Source organism: Micrasema longulum, unplaced genomic scaffold (genome assembly GCF_059751315.1).
Source record: "Micrasema longulum isolate JH-2025_06_02 unplaced genomic scaffold, ASM5975131v1 h1tg001318l, whole genome shotgun sequence".
In the NCBI taxonomy this organism is placed as follows: domain Eukaryota; kingdom Metazoa; phylum Arthropoda; class Insecta; order Trichoptera; family Brachycentridae; genus Micrasema; species Micrasema longulum.
In genome coordinates this window covers 166,393-172,556 of record NW_028278505.1, presented here as the reverse complement: position 1 = coordinate 172,556, position 6,164 = coordinate 166,393, and the positions used below count along the sequence as shown (strand labels likewise).

The 6,164-nt window shown below is 31.0% G+C and overlaps 1 non-coding gene across 1 annotated transcript; it reads left to right on the top strand.

Annotated features, from left to right (window-relative positions):
* Positions 1-5,839: 5,839 nt before the first annotated feature.
* On the top strand, positions 5,840-5,921 carry TRNAL-AAG (transfer RNA leucine (anticodon AAG)). Its single transcript has one exon. It is a non-coding gene; the product is annotated as a tRNA-Leu (tRNA).
* The last annotated feature ends 243 nt before the right edge of the window (positions 5,922-6,164 follow it).

Genomic DNA, 6,164 nt, shown 5'->3' with positions numbered 1-6,164 from the left:
CGCAGTAAGGTCAATTCTATGTTTTGCTAAAAACAGCCAGACCGCTTTCATACAAAAAATTGTTTTAATCACCTACTGAAAATGGTATCAATCACAAAAACGGTATTTCTCAATTTGCAGAAAACACCCACAGCACTATAAAATCTTAAAGAATTAAAAAATCATTAAAACTGGTCAAATAAATCATTAAATTATTGTTTGTAAAGTAAAGAAATAACTAATATATTCCTTGTTTATCATTTTGTTAAAGTCAAAAACATTCCAACTGTTGTGGAGATTTCTTTATTCACTCTTTTCACAAAGGTGCTATTATCTCAGTTTCACTTTTCTATCTCTGGCTGCTTTCTGCATAACTATGTTCATTTATGCCTCAGCGTCATTGAAAATATGGACCATCGAATAAAGGTTAGCCGCAAAAGCCGTGGCGAGCATTTGGCCGATATTTTGTTTCACACATAATTGTCATAGATTTTTCGATCATATTTTTAAAAATTGAGTAAATTCTCTGAAAACTTTTTGTTTTATTTACAATTAACATCGTGCGTTATGGTTGGACCACCCTTCGTAATAGACACCATGCTTATAAATTTTACGAAAACATGTTCGAAGTTTTTCTGTTTGAAATTCTAATATTTTATAATACATCATTCTGATTTTTCTTATTTTTCGGTTTTACAAAAGTTCACGGTGCTGCGTCGGTTATTTGATAAATTTGTTTTCAAAGCGCTTAACCGTTAAACCTTTTCCGTTTGGCACTGAAATCGGATTAGATCCAGTTTTGTTCAAACAAATGGAAGTGCAAAGAGGATTTATGCATTTTTGCATTACGTTTGAATAATAAACACATTGCACACACAGCTGAGAACCGTTTAATTATTGTATTTTGTATTATCCATATAATCTCGTTTATAAAACATGCATTTTATTTCGTCGCCTCAGTACGTTTTTATTTAACTGACCAAAACACAAATCTGCAGAAATAAAGCTTTCAAGTTGTTTTCACGAAATAGGCATAAACAATGACCACAATTTTTATGTTAAAATTCCTTTAAAAAACCCCTTTTACAATTTAAATACATTTTTTTTTCTTTTGTATTTTATGAATAAAGGCTTTTTCGAACTTTTGTACACGTAACTCAATTTCGTTTAAAGTTATATGTTTAACAAAAACGAACCAAAGTGACGATTTTTAGTGTTTTAAATTATGAATTTAGTGATAAGATGTTTGAAAAAATCTTTGTCATTATTTATGACAGGAGAACACTTTGATTCATTTAGTTTATTAGAACAATAACTGATTTCATCAGTCTCGTGACATCGTCCGACTGGTATGATTTTTAAGATATTTTCACTTTATTATTTATAATAAATAGTTTTATAGGCTGTAAAGTTTTATTATTTGTTTGTAAGGATGAGAGTATTATTAAAAAAATTGTAGGAGATTGGTTTTTATGGTTTTTCTCCAGTAAAGCAATGTCATGAGAGATATGAAAATTGCTCTTTATCTATTAAACTTGACATAATATTAAAGACCAACAACCACAGTGAATATTAAATTAAATGAGCGGTAATGTAAATATTTTTGTAGTAGATATTAAGTATTTGTTTTCACAGTTTTTCTCCGGTATAGCGATGTCGTAAGATATATAGAAATTGCTATTTACCTACCAAATATTATAAAAATTTTAAACCCACAACCCTAGTATATATTCAATTAAATGAATAGCTTTAAATATCAACAATATTTTGAGTTTGTCCAAATTTTTGTAGACAAGGACTGGATTCAACTCCCCGGGGCGCTGTTAACATGAACACATTACAACAGAGATGAAGAACATTTAAGTGAAGGTAATATAGAAGTCTAGGCTGACTGGCTATGGCTGGCTTAAGTGGCCACTTTACACACTGTATAACATTCACCATTCTGCCCATATTCGAACATCTATATTCCTTCAATTCTTTCATCTGTCGATGTTTGTAAAGTTAAAGAGCTGAAACCTTTATTTATGCGGGTGAGATTCATCTAAGATAAAATAATTTAAGGAATATGGATGTTCGAATATGGGCAGAATGGTGAATGTTACACAGTGTGTAAAGTGGCCACTTAAACCAGCCATAGTCAGCCAGCCTAGACTTCTATATTACCTTCACTTAAATGTTCTTCATCTCTGTTGTAATGTGTTAATTTAAATATCAAAATGTTTTCTTTTACGTACTTAAAATGAACTTCAAAAAAAATTCACCAAACGTTTCGCATGATCTTATGTTTTTTTTAAATAGATGTTGTATTATTGCTACTTAATTTCGGTTTATTTGAAGAACGTGTCACAACATTTTTAAATTATATTCAATGAGTTTTTGGGAAAAACCCTTTCGGAAATTGCTACTCCTTGGGGTGGTTTTATGAATACCCGTAGGTTAGCTCAATATAATTTATAGACAATATTTGGTATACCCGTAAATTTAAGCGTTTTGCAAACGTTTGTTGAGTTACCAGTCGGTTAAATGGTAACTACCCGATATTGGTTAGTTAAATGCATTACGATTCGTTTCCTTCAGCGCCGCACCGCTGCTCTGCCGTACACACTGGCTAATGTTTTGACGCATTGTGAATAGAGCACATTTTAAAACAAGCTGAGCCATGTGAGATGGAGACTTTCCTTACCAGAAGATGTTTCGTATTCACTTTCTATTTGACTAGTTTTACGTATACTTATTTAGGCAATACATTAATAAAATGAATTAATTGATTAATCGTTTTTTTATCATTTCTTTCGTTCGTCACATAATTCATTTGCGATTTGTTAAATTGTCTTGTAAATTAATTACGATTCTAATATCGATTTTATTCCGCTTTATATTATAAAAATATATCATACGAAGTTCAGGTATGCAAACATACCTTTCTTTATTGACCCACCAAGTAACGTTACATTATTTTGATTCTCTGAATAAATATTGAAATTTGAAGCATTAAAAAAATATATATATTAATTCAGATTACAATTTATATTTCCATCAAAATCCTTACCGTTGACCGTCAGTTAACAAAATTGGTTAAAAAACTGCCTTTAATTAGTTTCCCATAAATGATTTCCACATAAAATTATTTAAGTTATCCATTTTGTTTATTATCCGAAATTATTTGAATTTTATAACATATTTTTGAAAAGTATACAACACACATAAACAGGCTTAAACATCTACATCTATAATAAATAGGGGATGGGTAAGAAAGGTTTTCCTTTAGGACTTCAAAATTTCAGAGGACTTTTTATTTTTATATTCTTAACCGGGGCTAATTCTTTGGACTGAACAAGAAAATAGAGTTTAAAGAGAACGACGAAAAAAGTTAGACATCTTGTTGAATGGGAATTTTTATTTGAACTTTTTTACTCGTCTTTTTGGCGTTTTCTCGTGAGCGATTTGACCAGGTTGTCTCTAGGGAGGAATCAACTCACAAACGAGGGTTGTTTTGTGAAATATATTTAATTTAACCGGTGTCGTTTGTTTAAAATTAAATTATTTTCTCCCGTCCCGTGTCCCGTATTTTGTCAAAGCGATGATAATATTATTATGACCTTTTCATTTTCATTAGCTTTTTCTTTTTAATATTTTTTTTTACCTGAAATAACATGTAGTCAAAAAGCGATTTATCATAATCTTACTTTATTCCAACATAAAGGATAAACATTTTTGAGGAGGCAATGTGGCTTATGACTAATTGGTCTGTTTGAGAGGCCACTTTATCAACTCTACTCTATCTGTTGACCTTTGTCGATTTGCCTTGGTTCTATCGTCTACTAACAAACAAATAAACTTACCTACCCTATCACTGTAAAAAATGGCTCTGGCTGAATTATTACATAAATCTCGCCCACACTATTTTATAAAAGTTTCGGTTACTTAAATTTAAAAAAGATATTATCAGTTAAAATTGAGAATCTCTCTGAGAAAGAAAAAAAGCGTTAAGCCATATGATGGGCTTATGACCTGTCATTGGCTGGTTTAAGTGATCACTTAACATGCTGTATCATATTTAATATTCCACCCACCAATATTTATTTTTTTAACTTATTTTTTTTAAATGAACACCTCACTAGGCACAACTCATGTCGAAGTATTACGTAAAATGTAATATATTCATTAAATAATTTTAAAATATGATATGTAATCCGTCAAATCGTAATATCCGACCCTCAATTTAATGGCAAACGGACACTTAGCCAAAATGTTGAAAGTAAAATTTAATGAAAGGGTGAATTGTCGCTTAGTCTCTTTAATTTAAATACAACAATAATAATTGTTTCCTTTATTTATTTATTTTGTTATCTAAAATTATGTTGGGTTTAGTTTAATAATAAACAAAATATTTTATTCAACTAACCTTAGGCTTTTGGTTCGGCCTTTTTCAAAGGGCTAGCTAGTTCAACGCGTTGAACATTAAGCTACCTTAATGCATTCAACGAACAGCCTAGTCATTCGTTTGAATGCCGCCATTTCATGAACAGCCCAGCCGTCCAATCAAGTGTCTGATTAAACAGTTTGGCGATGACATATACATTGTACAGGTGTTATTTTTAAATACTAGTTAAATAAAATAAATTGATAATCTATTAACATCATTTGACTTTGTATGACTCCTAAATGTAACGCAATTAGTAAAATTATTTTATGTAAACAAACGAATATTTTTGTATAAACGAACTTATACAAGTATTTGCACCCAACTGTGAAACAGACGTCAAGTCGCGCCCGCGGGTTTGACTCTCGCCAGTTGCAAATAAAATAAACCGAGGTTTATATTTTTTCGTTTGTTCTGGGTGTTGAAGTATACTTTTCATAACTTCCTTTCATATATTTCCTTTTTCTACAATTTTTTTCTTACCCTACTAGCAAGTCACTTAAATGGTGGCTTAGCTGGTTATATGTATCAAAATAAAACAATGCAATATTGAGTTTTATCCAACATACATGTATTTTTTTTTTGCACCACACATACATTTATATATTCGTGCTTTTTTTTGCACAACAACAGGCTAAGAGTTCCAATTACAGGAGATGAATAACAGCACAAAACCCTCAGGCTTGAGAAAAATCACATTTTATTTTTAATTTTCTCACCGGAAATCGAACCCGGTACCCGGTGAGTCAAGCTACGGAGGCCAAACTTTATAAGGATTTTTTTTTTTTTCACATTATAAACAATGATTAAAAATAGAAAAAAACGTAACCTCAGGACACTTAATATACAAAGAATACTTAACATACAGAGAGAAATAACAAAATGTTCAGATAGTAATTTAATTAGGTACGTCACATTTGCACGCAGCCGCCTCGTGGTTTAATGGTCAGCGCGTTTCCTCACCGCGCAAGAGGTCTCGGGTCCGATTCCAGACATTATTGAATAAAAACTTTTATATTTTAATGCTTTTTTTAATTAGAATATTTTATAGTCCCTGGACTGGCACCTGAGGCGTAAAACTGGTCATCTTACCCACATGTAACAAAAAATTATCTCTACGGTTGGTGTACTGGTGAAGTGCCTTATACACTATTAGGTGCGGAAAGGAAATGATGACTATATAAAATTCAATAATAAAATAATTTTTAAGAACATTTTGAAATTGGATTTTCCTTTATAAATGTTTATCTAGCAAAAACAAAATAATGTAAATAAAAAATTTACAAAACACATGTGTTTGTTTAATTGGTTGACATCTTAGTCATTGTAATTTGGTATCCGTATGCTCAGTAAAAGCGATGTTTATCTAATCTTGGACGTGATCCAAATGCGCATTTGACGATATGAAAATACTTTGAGGCTCATTGCATCATCGGTAGCGTGGCCGAGCGGTCTAAGGCGCTGGTTTAAGGCACCAGTCTCTTCGGAGGCGTGGGTTCGAATCCCACCGCTGCCAGGTTTTTTTTTGTTTTAATAATTATTTCTCGTATATTTTAAGTGTTTTTGTAAAAAAAATATGCGTATATGAGTAGCACTAGAATTTATATTTAATCTGATATTTAAATAAATAGGCTCGTATTTATTTAACCAGTGTATTAGTAATAGGGAAATATAACGAATTTAATTTTTGTAATAACTTTTAATAAATCAGGGTCTATAAATTACTCTAGAAAAAAAATTCTACTTATTAGTAGCAAAA